This window comes from Phasianus colchicus, chromosome 1 (genome assembly GCF_987193195.1).
Source record: "Phasianus colchicus chromosome 1, bPhaCol1.hap1.1, whole genome shotgun sequence".
In the NCBI taxonomy this organism is placed as follows: Eukaryota; Metazoa; Chordata; class Aves; order Galliformes; family Phasianidae; genus Phasianus; species Phasianus colchicus.
This window is the reverse complement of record NC_143436.1, coordinates 105,349,411-105,366,193: the sequence shown is the minus strand read 5'-3', so window position 1 is coordinate 105,366,193 and position 16,783 is coordinate 105,349,411. Positions and strand designations below refer to the sequence as shown.

The window sequence follows — 16,783 nt, the reverse complement described above, 5'->3', positions numbered from 1 at the left end:
TTGAGGAAAGAAGTACATCTTGTACTAATTTCAATTAACAGCTAAGTTACTGTTAGTTAAAGGCAGAATATAATTACTGAAAGATTTCCCTGTGGGAGAAGGGAAAGTTTTGCAATGGAGAGACTTGATGTTCTTCAAAGCTATATTACCTTTATTGTGCTTTATGTTTCTGCTTGCATGATGAATAGTGACACTTAACTTTGCAGATTTGTTCTCATCATGCAAAGCAATAGCGACAGAACTAAAACCCTTTTCGTTAATGCAGAAACTTCTCACAACCTGTTGCAGTATGTAGAAGCACCTTCATAGGACACTGCTATATATTGCTGTCACTGGCTCGCTTTCTAAACATTTGGGTGAGTACTGTCACACTCAGACAATATAATCTCAAACTGTATTTAAACACTTTGACACTAAAAAATATATGTTACATCCTGTTGTATGAGGTCATAAGAAAAATGCTGGTAACAATGGTATGAAAACAAACAAAAGACTGATTGAGGGGTGTTTTGTTGCTTTTTGTTTGTTTGTTTTTGTTGTTTGTTTTATTGATCAGTAACAGGATAATTGCCAGATAACTGGTCTTGAGATACCTGGTAGATTTTGTGAGAACTTTTAACATCCCACACCAGTGATTCAGATGACATGTGGTTTTATTGTGCAAAAAGTAGAGAAAAGGAACTAGGCCTGCATTCAAAAGGTACAAAGACTTCTCACTACCAAATCATATTAATTTAGTCAGTCTTCAAACTGTCTTATCATCCAAATATTTTCGAAGCTATGAAATACTGTTTATCTGTTGTGTGCAGAACAGTGTTTCTACACCGCCTTGTAAAAACATGCTGCACACAGTGAAAATTGCCTGCACCAATACTTAGAAATTTGTCCTTTAACAGAGACTTGTAGCATACAGGATTTGGCTCATTAGAAATACAAAACTAAAAATGGAGGCCATCGAGTTATTAGAGATATGAATCTCTTGAAAATCAGAGTGCTCTAACCTGTAGTTTAGAAATTACTTCTACATTCAGATAAAAACTTAGAAGGATGTATTAGGTACAAATTATCTCAAAATATTACTGCCTGAAGTGGTTTCAGAAAGATCTATGAAATACAAGCTCTGAGTTGTTTACTCTGCTTTGAAGAGGGATAAAACTAGGAAAAATGAGCCTGTGAACTACATTTTAACCAAAATTGACAAGTGTCACTTTAAACTTTGCATTGTCTTCAGCTGGTTTGGTGTCAGCCATTAAGATGGAGTGAGATTTGAGTGTTTAATTAGCATAACAGGGAAAAAAAAATGTTGTTACAGAAATTTAACACTGAAGTTATAAATTGTAGATGTATACAGGCACTATACAATGACAATCACTATTTTGGTTTAATGACAGTGTTTGCTACATGTTATCATTTAAATCCTTCTTTCATGGAACATTTACTCTGAGAATGTTTGGTCTTTACTGATGATTTCTTAATTGTTTTATTGCATGCTGTATTGCTCAAAAATTGCATGCTAACAGTGAATTTGCACTTTTCAGATAGCAAGTGCAAACACTTATCTCTTCAGAGACATGGAAACAATCCACAGTGGTACATATCAAAACTTAAAAATAGTGAGCATCTGAGTCTTGTGATAGCACCACAGAGCTATTTGGAGTTTTGTTCAAGTGTGAGTTCAGGTCCAATATTGTGCGAAGTGCAGCAGAACAGTCTTTGTGCTGCTGGCTCTGAACAAGCAGTTACAGCACATGAGACATGAGACATTATGTTGGAGCTGGTCATCCCTGTATTGTCAGTGGAAGGGAGTAGGCACTTAGAGAGGATTCACCTAACTATTTTAAGCTTATACTCAAGTGAGATGAATTATGATTGTTTCTACAGAAACACTCTGTAGGCTCCTCACTAACTATCTTAGGTTCAGGTTACTTTAAAATAGTTGTTACTGAAGTAGTGTATTTCTGTCCTTAGAGCACAGGTTGCTAAAGTGTGGCTTCTGAATGTTTTTTGTTTTTTTTTTACTTTCAAGTGTGGCTCATATGCATGGCCAATATGATTAAGCTAGAAAGGGACCTGTGCAGCAAGTACTTCTGGTAATCTCAGCTCCTTACTGTAAAAAAAAAAAAAAAAAAAAAAAAAAGTCTCCATCTGTACTGTGAACTGCATACATCTCCCAGTGTGTCCCACAGTCCTGCCTCCCTCATTGTCCTTGTTAGCATGTTTGGCTCCTTCTATAGCTGTGTACTTCTTTCTCCAAAAGAGAGAAAGAAAAAGAGAGAAAAAAACTAAAAAGACAATATGAAGTAAAGAAGAATGAAAGAACAAGATTCAAGATTGGCCTCATGGCATGATGGTGCATTCTCAGTTTCATTGACTTTACAGTGCAGACATAATTTCTGAAACTATCTGAATGATGAATCTGAGCTTGCCATGGAGTTGAAGAGCACGAGTCATAGCTAATTTATGGACCATTCCTAGAAAGAAGCCTTCCATTGCATCTGTGAGGTAGACAGTACATGTCTGGAGTGCAGGCTGCATGAAGACTTTTTTTTGTAGCTCAGAGGATGAGAGAAGTTGGCCATTCTTCTTGTTCTAATGCATTAAAATCAATGGAAGTTTTGCTTGGAACATAAATGCAGAGCTTGGGCCAATCTAAGATTGTGAATGAAAATGATTTCCAAAGTATTTTAGCCACTGTACTAATGGAAAATGCAAATTTGTTTCTTAAATACAATCCTCATCCATATACTGCTGTTTCTTAAGGATTCAAAGAAAAATGTTTCTCATGATTCTTTTAAATGACTGCATCATAGCTGCTTTTAACTCTCTCTTTTTAGAAATTGTTTTCTAAGGATTCAGCTTGAATGAAAATATCTTCTACTGAGATATTTCCAAAGTAACAATTTTTTGCTTTTCAGAGCATCTGATATCTTCAGGTTTTAGTGTGAAGCATCACTTGTATTCAGAGAAATCTATCTTTCTTATCTCTATATTTTTTTCCCTAGGGTTAGTTATTCTTGGGAAAATTTGATCAGTCAAGGTTTTAGTGGAAAAGACTTTCTATTTAAAAAACTTCAACAATTTTTCAGCAGAATGAGGCTCACTTTTTTTGTTTAATAATGATATGAATTTTCAGTATTTTATAATCATCTGTATAATTTAGACAAAATAGTGTATATTTTCCATCCCTTAGTTTTCATAAAATCAAATCTTTGGCCTAACGTAACTTAAGAACTTTTCAGTTTTCCTGGGTGGAGAGATCTTTACAAACTCCTTTCCAGTGAATTGGAAAACATTTTATTAGTGCTAAAAAAAAAAAAAGAAAGAAAAGAAAAAAAGTCCTTATGTTACAATAGTAAAGCTTGTTTTTGTTTTTGTTTTTGTGTTTGTTTTACAACTGTGATATCTTTCTCAACACAGTTTTATTCTCCTTGCTTTGTAAAATTTCCTCATTTGGCATAGATAATTTAGCCACGCCACCTCTTCAACTGCAACAACTGCACAGTAATCTATTATACTGTTGCATTCATTCATACAGATACCCAGAAAAAAACCCATCTTCCATAGAATTCTTGGTTCAGATCTCATCCACTTTGTAAAATGTAGTCCACTTTTGTTCAATAGCAGCATGCAAATTTTTTTTTCAGCAGAAATATGTGTGCTTCTCAATCACGGTAATTGTGTATATAACAGCAGATCAGTGACCCCATTTCATTAAGCAGTATTCTTTTTCCCTCTCAGAAGGTGATTTCACCATACCTCTCCTGATCAAGCCTCCTCTGGCCAAGGGGCATTGGCAGACTTGAAGACTACAACTTCCTTTTCAGTAAGTGTGGAGTTTCTGCCCATTTCCTACTACAAAATATCATATGTTAGCGCTTGATAAACAGGAGCTTATTAAATTGAATGGGAATTTTTCCATAGACTTTTCTGGGTTTTGGATCAGTACCCTAACATACACAGAAAGCCATTTAATAAATTGTAGAATGCTTGATAGTCGATGACAGGAGTTTCAAATACAAGTTTGCCATATTGCTGCCAGCACTGCCTTGAAGAGATAGAAGCTATACAAATCTAGGAATAATAAAATCACTCATTTTTTTTTCCAGAGACAAATGCAACCCAAAATTGAAACCATGAAACCACATCTGATGCTAGACAAAAGGAGTATTAAGACAGTCATGTTTCCAACTATAGGAGTATTTCTCAAATTGTGTGTTCTTATTCTTGCCTTTCAGCTAGTCTTTTTTTGAGATCCAATTTTTCCAAGCAATATTACTGAGAACTTCTGCTCATCAGCAAGTCAGAGAAAATAGGTTCTGTTACATGGTGCTGCTGTTATGCATAGATACATATTTCATCATTCAGTAGTTGAAAAAATAATAAAAAGCCCACAGAATAAATACAAATGATGAAGAAATATTCACTTTTCATTAAGCTCTTCTGTAGATACTTTTACTTCTTGAGAACAGAAAGTTAACTGGGAAACAGAGATGTTCTTCCACAAACAGAAGACCAGATTTGATTTATGTTTCATCCCCCCCTCCCAACTTTTACCCATGGTTACCAATTTTGGTGAAATGATTCAAGATTCTCTAGTGAGCAAAAAAGGTTATCAAGTCTTCCCCTTGTTAGGCTTTGAAGCAACCATGAAGAATGTTCAGTATGGCAAAGAGAATAACTGAACATTACATACAGAGACTGGATGGAGTAGTTTATCATCATAAGGATGAAGTCAGCATACTCAGTTTCCATGGAACTGTTACTTTAATATATTCTTAAAGCAGCAAATAATCATCTTCAGAAGTCCCTGTAATAAAAAGTGCACTGAACAATGTCAGCTTGAATTAAACTCATGTGACTGAAAACACTGGGTATCTAAATTACATCCTATTTGCTTGCTTAACGTGTTCATATGACCTACAAACTCTATTTTTTATGTTAAGTACAGCATAAATGCCCTGAAGCCCTTCAGAAGGAGATTAAGCTCATGCTATACTGCAGATGCTTTTGTGGATGTAAGTCAGACCCTATAATATATGTGATTGTAAGTTATTTTATGTCCTATATGATTATTATAGATTGCTAAAAGAGACCCATCTTTAAGAAAATTAAAAATAAATGAAAAGGTTATTTTCTTAGTTGGTGGCAGACATTCAAAATCTGCTTGTAAATGAGTGTATTTTTAAAACCAAATACAAAGGATCCCTTTAAGTATATGTTTTCTTACCTTGGGGCTTAGACTGAAGTTTTTGTGTATGATTTGTTGATACAAAGGTTAGATCTGGCTTCAAAAATGGCAAAGTATCTTTACGTAAAGTCCAAATACGTCAGTGTTCATACACTACTCCTTTCTAAGACCTTGCAGAACTCAAATCAAAATGTTTATTTAAACCTGTTCCTTCACTTCAGAAAACCAAAAAAAGAAATACAACAAAATTGAAACTGCAACACCTCAGTTGGATCTTTTTCCATGATGGTCAGGCACAAAAGCTGTTTCCAACATTTTTACAAGAAACCAGAACTCTTAGCTTATCTTGGTAACCTAGTATATTTCCATGAAAAACTGCAGCTGCCATAAATTTTGTTTTATATTTTTGTTCTCTGTTTGTGTATGTATATACGTCAAGCTTCACAGAGCTATCTGAAAATATTCTGCAGCTATGTTGCATGGGAGCTGTGTGAATGCCTGAATTATGACCAAATGGTCACCATTCTGTGGTTAAAGTTGTTTTTTGTTTTTAGGAAAAAAAATGTCTGGCTGATTAAAATTTTCATTTTCAGCTTGGCATACTTAGATTTTTAAAGAAAAAAGAAAAGAAGCAAAGCAGTTAAAATTATCTTTTCATGTTTATCTTCTTAAGTTTACAGTTTTTGAGTTCTCTAGACCTATAAGAAATGGATAAGTGGAAAAATCATCTGGGTTATTGCTTGAGTTTTCAGTAAAAACTGCAAATGTGGGATCTGTGATGCTGTAGCATCTCTTTTCAGAATATCCTGTATTTGTCTACTCAAAAGAAGCATCGTCAGTGATAACCCTCATATCCCATCTCAGATCTGTCCCAAGAGGGATAGTCATTTTTTCAGCAGATATACATATGCAGAATACTTAACTTGCTAGTGTACATGTCTTAGATACAACACCATGAAGCTAGCTAGTGTTATGTGGACTTGTTTTTATCTATCATCTCTCTGAACTCTGAGCTAATGGCCATGGGGTTGAACATCATTCTGCCAGAACTCTTGATCTCTTTGAAGCAGCCAGCTAGATTGCTAAAAAAGTGCACTAACTCTTCTCAGTAAAAATTGTCTCATTTGACCTTAAACAGTTGAGATATTTGGTCTTTCTAGTCTCAGTTAATGATATAAATCAATAACAATAACTGTCAAGCAATCAATAATTACTACAATAAGCTGTCACTGAAGTTAGCTCTGGGAGTGCTGGAAATGCTGAAGTCTTTTGGTGGGACAGCAAAGACCAAAAGAGGTAAGTGCATCTATCTTAAGTCAAAAGCCCTTTAATGCTCTGTGGCTAGCTTCTCTTCTGATACAAATGGATAAATATCTGTGAAACTTAATGCACCTCTGTCCACTAAAGCACTGTTAAATTTGGTCTAGAGTTTTCCACAAACTGCTGAACAACCAAAGGATATTCCCCTCACACTGCATTTTTACTGATATGCCTTTGAGCCTACATGCCTTAAATTATAAAACATGTATAGTGTATTTTATTTAAAAAGAATTCCTATGGTGTAGAATGAAAGCGTTTGGCTTCTGACTTCTGGCTCTCAGGCTCTCATTTCACCAGTTCAGTCATGAAGTGGTTAAATGTTATTTATAGTTTTTGGAAATTCTTTAAGGGTGAACACATCTACTGAGAAAAACAAGCAGCCTTGGTGCTAGCAGGTAATTTATATCAATTTTAAAGTTAGGAGAAAACTGTGATCTCATACTACAGCCTAAAAACCTGTCCATTCGTTACTACATGGCAATGGAATTTGGTTGACATAATCTGAGGAAGCTGACTTTCACAGTATTCAGGTAAGTCAGAGCAAGGAAAGGCTCAATTACATGTCCTAAGAAATTACATCATTTTTCTTTCCTCCACTTTTTTTTTTTTTTTTTTTTTTAATATTAGATGTACGGAAAAGATCCAAAAAGATCCTATATATTTCTCAGTGTAATCCATAGAGCCTCTAGTTTCACTAAAAAATTCATTTCAACAATGTTGGAATATGCCATTTTACAGAAAGAAGAAAGTCAGATTTTCATTTCAGTAAGAAGTTTCAATATTTAAAATCTGTAGGATCAGAATTTTTTTACATCGCAATTCATTATCTTTCACGTTTCACATTACATCACTCTGAATGTATAATAAAATCTAGTTTTAATCCGATGTTATTTAAAGACAGAGAACTTATCACCTCCTTTTTTGAAACTGTCTCACTGCTGAGATTTTTTCTTGCCTCAGTGTCAATGTCTGGCTTCAGCCTACAGCTACTGGTTTTAATTAGACCTTTCCTCACTGGATTAAAGAGCTTTTCAGTGCATTTAATAATTTCTTCACATACTCAAACATTGCATGTCATCTTCCTGTTTATAATACAGTGAGTGAGTTTCTAACTTTCTCATTGCAAGACATCTCCAAACCTCAATTTCCATTTGAGGATTTGGGGCTTTTGCTTTTATTTATTTATTATATTGTTATTCAACATAATTTGAAAAAAATGGGCATGAGACAGCAGAACTGGTCTAACCATTGCCATATGGGGAGGTAAAATCTTTCTTATTTTCTATTTCTACTCCTCATGCTGCCAAGGATTTCATTCTCACTCACTGTGCCTCTTTCTCTTGTGGTGGCAGGAAACCACAGCTCCTCTGCACAGATGTATGAGCAAGTTTATCCTTCCTGTTCTGCCTTGTCCTTAAAACACATTTCCTTGAAGCCACAGCTCAGTCAGTGGCCAAGGATCCATTGGCAGACCCCCATTTTTATGCAGGAGAGACCTATTCACTGCTAATGGCCCTTTGATTGCTTTTTCCACACTTTCTGGACCATTTCCTACACTACAGGCTCCAATTACCAAATGAAGGGCCTAATTCAGGTTGTCCTTTTACAAGCTCAGTATCCATAAAATGAAATGGAATTATTAACTGTATACATGCACATTCCTGAAACTGTCACCCCCCTCCGCTTTGATTTGTCTGTTTTTTCCCCCTCATTTATTTCCTTTATGAAGAAACTCCAAAGTCTCCACATGCTGTGTCTGATTTCTTTTCCTTAGAGTTTGGTTGATTTATAAAACAAGGCTTGCAGAGTGAGCACTTATTTCAGATAAATGAATATATTAGGACTATACTAAATAAAGATGTTGGTACATACCGTCTGTTTTAAAAGAAATTCCCGAGGGAAAAATCATAGGTATTTTGATCTAGGCTAAGATCCAGAAAAACACCCAAACATATGTATAAGATTTTAAAAAACAGTAGTATTTTGTTTCAAATAGCTTTATGCTAAACAATTTTCCATAATGTTCTCTGAAATTTTACCTTTATTTAACCTACATTTTAACCTGAACTACTGTTCAAAAAAGGTTATTGAATGATAACTACTATTATTAATCAGTAATTATCTAATAGAGTTTATTAATGATTGCAAGATATTGATGATTTTAAATCCGCCATTTAATTACTTCCATTGAAGCTACTTGTTTTGATTATCTTGCAGCATTAGGATTTACCTGAGTTAAGTAGAATAACTTGCTTTACTGCTACACTCTTTTCCTTTTACAGTGCCAAAGGCAATTTTAATTACCCTTTGCACTGATATACTGAGATCAAGAGAAAGTACAACTTCGCAGTTTATATTACAGAACCATGAATTCATTGTAGGTTATTATGTGCTCAAAGGAGGGTGTTAAGATTCACTTCAGTACTTCAGGATCTTGTTATAATCTCTCCAGGCTTTGCTGCACATTATGTGTTACTAAGCAGATGATGTGAGACCTCTGTGCTCACTGATAGCCTGCTCTGAGTTGCATTTTGAGTTGTTCATAGATTGATTCTGAATCTGATTATCAATTTGGAAAAAATGTCACCAACTGCTTTCTGAAAGAGATTCTCCCTTTCAAGTGATTTCCTGAAACTTAAGTTCTGGTCATTCATGAATGTAATTACTGAGAAATTTTTTGAACAGAGTAGTCAATACTGAGAGGTAATAGAAAACCCTTGCACTTAGGAAGTCTTTGTGACCTTGATAGGTATGTGTGGTGGACAAGAGAGCCTAATGTCCACTGAACAAAAAATTAAGCTGCTAAGTTCCTACGCTACTGTAAGGTTAGTTAGGAGACTCCAGGGTTGTGCAAAAACCACAGTATAGGAGAAATTTTCAGACCAGGGAAGAGGTTTCTTGTTGTGTTGATTGCATGTCAATATGTAGTGATAAGACAAGAGGAAATGGCCTCAAGTTGCACCAGGGGAGGTTAAGGTGGGATATCAGGAAACATTTCTTCTCCAAAAGAGTGGTGCGGCACTGGCACAGGCTGCCCAGTAAGGTGGTGGAGTCACCGTCCCTGGAGGTGTTCAAGAGATGGTTAGATGTTGTACTAATGGACATGGTTTAGTGGGGAGATATTGATGGTGGGTGAATGGTTGGACTAGATGATACTGAAGGCCTTTTCCAGCCTTGATGGTTCTCTGATTCTGTGTCCACTGAGTCATTAGCAATAATGGCCCAGCTACAGAATAGGGTAAAATTTCCTGAACAGATCATCTTTGATCAAATAGAGGGAGAAAAAACAATGCTTCTGGAAAACCCAAAGGCATATTTAACCGAGGTAATGAACCACTTCATGAAGGAAGCTTTAAGTTTTTTCAGATATCTATTTGATTTTGTTATCCTGATATGTATAATTGTACCTGAAGGAAGCCAGCATCAACTATTGATCACGACGCTCTTGGCATGACTGAGGTCAGACTATATGCGGGGACAATACGTAGTCAAAATAAGGACACTCTCGAGCAGGAAAGGGCTAAGTGACTTCAGTGGGGTAGCATCTCAGTCACTGAGTGACTTTATGAATTACCTAATAAAGGCAGCTTGCAGCTTTGTAGAAGCACCTGTCAGGCTTGGCTGGGCATGGATTCCCTCAACTAGAATACACTTGTCAGAATAATGATCCATTATTCAGAAAACAGCCAATCACAATTCATTTCAGAACAACATGGTAAATTATATGAAAAATTCTGAGGTAGTGACTCATGCAAAATTGTGCGAGGAGAACATTGATTAGACATTATGAATGAATTAAAGTTTTCTTGACTGATAAGTGAAAATAAGAACATAACAAGAATGCATGTACTGGAACAACTCCATATAAATGGGCATATTGCTTCCAATAGTGTTGCATACCTAAACATTTACAGAAAGATGATATAGAGACATAATTATCATATTTACCCATGTAAGACTAAATTCTTCTACTGTAGGCTACCGTGAATAGCACTGTACCACTGCAAGTAGTTCTAAATAGGTAGCGCTGTGCAGTGCAAGAGTGATAGTTTTGCAAGGGAGGGAAAGAAAATATCTTTTTAACCTCATATTATCCATTTATACTCTGAGTCATTAAAATTATTTTTTCTTATAAACGTTATCTTTGCTAGTAGAGGAATATATGGACAAATACTCCCTCTGACAATCAGTGTGTTTTGGAGCAAACTCAAAACATACATGTTATTCAAACTTGCCTTTCCTGACTCCTACTGAATTATTTGCCCCCAAAAGAAAACATCTGACTCTTCTTAAAACTGCAGTCAGTGGTGAAATTCTTGTCAAGCACTGCAGGCCAAGTGCGTTCCTCAAGTTAATTGTAAATCACACTGTAATGCATTATGCAAAAATAAGATTCTGTATCAGTAGTTTTCAACCTGTGGCCTGCCACTGAATAAGGAACAAGAGTCTATTGTCAGTAGATTAAATTTATTACATTACATCCCTTCCTCCAATGGAAAAAGAAAGTATGGGATTCATAAATCAGAAGAGATTAAACAACACTTCTATGTTTAAAAAAGTTGCATTTCAGGTTCACTTGAAGATTAGTTTAACTGTTGACTATATAAACAATTTTCTTTAAGTTTTATAGGATACACGAGGTGAAAGTTAAGAGGAATAAAAGTGAAGTAGAAAGAACAGATGAATTTCATAAAGGTGAGGATCACTTCATGCCCACATATCTAGGTTTTCTTCCTACGGAATTAAGTTGCATTAAAAGGATGATTCATGCTTCAGTGTGGTAGTAGAGAAGCATCAGGATTGTATTCCCTATCAATGAAGCATGAGTTGCTCACAGGTCCTGCGGTTTAGACTTAGAAGAATATGCATCTTGCTGTAATAGTTAAGACACCAATTCATTCAGTATAATCCACTTTTGCTCAAATACTTTGGTAGCTAATCTGATTCAGACAGTGTGTCATTCTATTTCTCAATAATTTTATTTCAGTTAACCACATTTCACTAGTCAGTATTTGTTTTTGCAACCATAGTGATGAAATATATTTATTGGCTACAGATACAGAAATTCTAAGCAGGTGTCTAGTTTTGTCAAATTTCAGTAAATCAAAATATCTTTCATCCATGCTACTAATAATTGAATTTTAAACAACATAACCTTTTTTTTTTTGTCTGACACCAAATCATAAATCTCTCAATTTGGAACTGGCCAAGAACATAGGAAAATATTCATCTGCACTTCAATATGTCGTCTAGTATTTTGCTTTTTTTTTTTTTTTCTGTTTTTTTTTTTTTTTTTTTTTTCCCCAGAAGATTCTGATCAGACAGCAACTAATTAGTTTTCCTTTGCTGGTCATACCTCCATTTTCTTTGATGCTTCTTGTTATGGGATGATACCATTGTAATCTGTTATGACACTGTTGTGACAGTGACATCAGGTACTTAGTGACAGTGGCAACTGATACTTAGGAAATATCTTTTGGTTAATTTATATATATATCTATATATATAACCTATGTATTCTCAGTTCCAGCAAAGGCTAATTTCATTAGAAAATTCAATTATCTCTTATCTTATATTACAGCAAATGTCAAAAAGGGACACTGATTTTGCTTTTATTTTTGGTTTTGGAACATTGCCTCTGTTGTTCTTTGATTATATATCTTTTTACTTCCTTCTATCTTTTCAAAGTAATCACAGAATCATGGAAACTGTTTTTTTACATTTCTGTTAGCCATTTCTGTATTGCAGAATGTTGTACAAGACACTTTTAAGAACTGTTATAAAGAACTTTTATACCATAGAAATGCATTTTAAACAAGTAAACATTTTGCTCCACCCCTATATGTACATGATCCAACAGCTCACAAAGTATTTGGAAACAGAGAGTATTCATAAACCTCCAGTGATGATCTCAACTGATCCCTTCTTATTCCTGTTGCACACATTAGATGTAGTATTTGGACCAAAACAAATCAATTTTAGGAAAAAATAAGACAACAAATATCAGTATATCACTGCATAATTTCCCCTCCCTCCCTCCCTCCCTCCCTCCCTCCCTCCCTCCCTCCCTTCCTTCCTTCCTTCCTTCCTTCCTTCCTTCCTTCCTTCCTTCCTTCCTTCCTTCCTTCCTTCCTTCCTTCTTTCCTTCCACAAAAAGATATCTTGTTTTAATATATTGCTTTTAAATCTGATTCTTGTGGAGAAAGCTAACTTGTTTTGCTTTGGTACAACCTGGCATTCTAGACTGTATTCTTCTCAAAACATTAAATGTGCTTTATTAATATTCAAGAATTTTAATTTTTCAACATGGTTCATGGTTTACCATATCACCTGATTACCAAGCTGTTGTGTTTTTTGGTATTGATTAGACTCCTCCTTAAGTTAACATGTCATTTTGTTAAGAAATATTATTGTGACGCTGATCACGGCTTTTCTTTTCTTTCTCTCTTTTTTTTTTTTTTAAATCTGTGTTAGCATATCAAATGATATTTGTTCCTGCACTGGGGCTTGGAACGCCTCCATTCAAAACTCCTTCCATCTCGGAAACTGGATATTTATATGTACTCTGTTTTTCATGACTTAATCAGCTTTTAATCTATAACAGCATTCCACCCCATGGCTACAGATGTTTTGAACTGCCTCAAGTGGAAATGTCCATATAATCAAAATTCTAGATATTTAATATCTCTCTTGCCTTCAGCAGCCTTTCTCAATAGCATTACTGATGACAGAAATTTGGCTTAGACTCAGAAGTATCTACTGAATTCTCAGAAGGAAATCTTTATTAAAAAAGAGGGAAACTGTGACAGAGATCATCTCACTGATATGTTTATAACCTGTAAAGCTTCTTTATTTCTTTTTTATTCTCCTACTTCACTGTACAAAGTTCAGAACAGAGGCTATACCGTCTCTTTTCAGTTCTCAGCAAAACTCTGCAAAATGACTAAGAAATAGGCCTATTATTAAACTAATTCATGCCAGGTAGAAAGCAATAAGTGAACACATGGCAGGCTGGTTATGCAGAAGACCATAGATATCTCTTCTTGCAAGGAAATTCTCAATACTAAAAAGTATTCTCAATACTAAAAATCTGCTCTAGTTAGTGCATTTTGTGGGTGAAAAGTATTATTTACCATACTCACCAATTACTGTCACCTGACCCAAGTCTACTTCCATGATATGATGATGAGACATCAATTGCAATTTTTTTTGAAGTTTAACATTCTCATAGTACAGTTTTTATTGAGTAAATATTGGCTACATGATTGAACTGTTTCCTTATGGGACGTGGCATATTGGGTTAATACAGGAATATTTTTTATCTCCCAAATCAAATTTACAAAATTATCCTGGCTATTGGAGTTTGTATTTATGAACAAATCAGATGAATTTTTGATCTTTGGAGTCAAGAAGATTTCTAAATGACAACGTACCAGGAGCACATTTAAAAACAGAAGCATCCGGGTATGAACTTGAATGTTTTTTTATGAACACTGATTAGTCTTCAACATACACAGTATTAAAGAAAGTTTTTTAGCTGTAGCTTAGCTCAGTTGTACATTAGGAAAATCTGCAAATAAAATGTTACTGGGAATAGAGATAGCTTCAAAAATAATTATTTGGTATAACTGGCTGCCACCTGCACAAATGACACATTGAAAATTGAAGGGGAGTTGGATAGAATTGCCATATGTGGCAGTGACAAAAGTAAGATCCTCTAACTAATGTGAAAGTAGCATGAAGTCCTAAAATATTTCAGAATTTTTTCGTGTATTTGTAACATTTCTGCATTTCTATCATTTCTATCTGCTCAGTTATCATCAGAGTTTATACAAATGTTTTTTCACAGCTTCAAAGGAGCCTTTCAGAAAGCATTGACTACATCTAACCAGATGAAGGGAGAAGTGAGAGAACTCTCCACATTGTTATGGTAGGTATCTATGACTAGTACTCTTTGTCCTAATCCTTCAATTTAGTAATCTCAGCTCTGCTTCGGTTGGTTTATTTATCTTTTCTTAAGGAGCTATTGAAATGGAGCTAGGTTTAGAACAGTGTCTGTTTATAATTTCAGGTTGGTTTCAATTTTTGGCAACTCAATCTGAAGAGTTTTGGAAACATAGAAGAAATATATGTAAGGAAGGGAAGCATCCCCTTTTCCCAACCACATAGAATGGAATAACACGTAACATAGACACAACCATCAGCTGATATAAATTGTTGTGTCTGCATCAAAGTTCTTGGTGAGACAATAATTTAAATTTATGATCTGAACTGTTCTTCCTCTGTGTTGCCTATTAGTAAATATATTAAAAATCTCATTTAAAAATACTTCAAAATGAAGTTCAAAATAGAAATGACATGCCCATGGAACTGACTGCAGCATATTGAAGGAACTACATTTGTTATTAAAATCACATTGAAAAGATAAGATGCCAGCAAAATATCTGGAAGAATGTCTTTTTTTTCTCCCTCAGTAATATTATGAAATACTTACACTGAAACAGTCCATTTGGTAGATCTCAAAAGGGAAATTTCATTTCTCTGTCTCTCTATAGTACCTTCCATTTCAAGTATTGCATGCTTCTTTTATTTATTTTCCCTTCGTATCATAAAACTCAACTGTCACTAGTTATGTTTTGTTAGGATACAAAATAGCTCATTCAGCAATCGTTTTGCATTCACACCTTGCATTTAAAAAGAAAAAAAAAGAGCTAAAGTAGGAAGTGCAGCTGAGGACAAGCAATATAATCTGACTTACTTGTATTGTATTTGACTCTATGGAAACTGGAACAATTAATGACTTAAGCTGCGCTTCATCTTAAGTAAAGATGGCAGAATTTGAGTACTTTTAAGAGAAAGAGACATGAAACTGGAGAGAGTTTACTTATGAACACTTTGAAGCATTTTGAAAATAGAGGCTACAGTAGATTTTCCTCTAGTTTTGAAAAATATTTAGCCTGGAAGAAACAACAGACATACAGTTTCCTAGCTCAGAGAATGCCAATCTTAAGGCATATTGAAAATTCTCCAGAGCTTATTATTTCATAAAGGAGATAGTAATTATTTAAGAAGGTATCTTCTTAGACATCAGTATCAAAGTAAGTAGTATGATTCCTCCGTCCTATATGTTTTAAATGTATATTTTCCTACATTTAGAGGTAATTCTTAAAGATCTTTTTCCTTTTCTACTGAGGAGTTCCAAGAAATTATTTATTGCACTGATTTAAAGGAGTAGCATCCAGATCTTTATTGATCTCCTGTTGAGTGTTGGCTGTTTCCAGAAACCACTGACTTTAGGAAGTGAAAATACTTATTTATGGGGAAATATAAGATGCTGAGTGTTGTCACCTGTACTTTTACAACCCACAGAATTCCCAGCAAGTCAGTGGAGACTCTGAATTTGTGCCAAGGCCCAAGTTGTACTTGCATTCAGTGAAGAGACCCAGAAGCACGGATAGCTCATGTAATAATCTTGTTTCTGATAGTGATTCATGGCATGTACGTAGACGAGTCATTTAGTTCTTAAGATTTGTGTTCACACAGAATAAGGGAAATATGTTGTATGTATATATACAAATACATGTTTGGATGAAATGATGCTGAGAGTTTTTGGTTCTTGGATTTGTTGCTTTTATGGAAGGATAGGACTTGAAGTATCTTTTGTGATCTGGCTTATATTTATCAATGGAATGAATACTGGTTTCCATGCTGTTCCAGCCTTCCAAGAGTAATTTCCCAGTAATGTGGCATTTGTATCTCTACTGGGTAGAACAGTCTCTCTAAATGCAAAGCCCTATTACTTTTTCCTCTGACAGAAAACTACTGTTACTTTTTACTTTTTCTCTTCTTTTTTTTTTTTTTTAATTTTTCCCACTGAATCAATTTTTTTTTTAAGTCGGAAGGAAGCTTTAAATAGTAAACTATATATATATTAATATATTCAACTATTAAAACAGACAAGGAAAACAATGATGAGCCAAGAGTTCTTGATTTAAAATGTTAGATTCAAATTGTACAACGGACAGTAGTGATGCAAATCAGATGAGTTCCTGAGGACTTTCCACAGTTTAAGTGAGATATATATATGATCCTTAGGAACTTATCTTTTCACTTACTGTAAAGAGAGATAGAATGTTAAAGCAGTAATCTAAGTGCTTTTCTTTAGCTGAACAATAAAACCACTATTTATGGAACTAAAGCAGCCAACAGTGTCTCTCTGTACAGCAGATGCATGGCATAAGCTGTGTTGGTGCTGGGAACAGACCCTTATACCAA

General features: G+C 34.8%; 1 long non-coding RNA gene across 1 annotated transcript; it reads left to right on the top strand.

The window, feature by feature from the left end:
* The first annotated feature begins 270 nt into the window (after positions 1-270).
* On the top strand, positions 271-16,207 carry LOC149919926 (uncharacterized). Its single transcript, XR_016464295.1, has 4 exons — positions 271-356; positions 3,739-3,823; positions 14,358-14,438; positions 15,878-16,207. It is a non-coding gene; the product is annotated as an uncharacterized LOC149919926 (long non-coding RNA).
* The last annotated feature ends 576 nt before the right edge of the window (positions 16,208-16,783 follow it).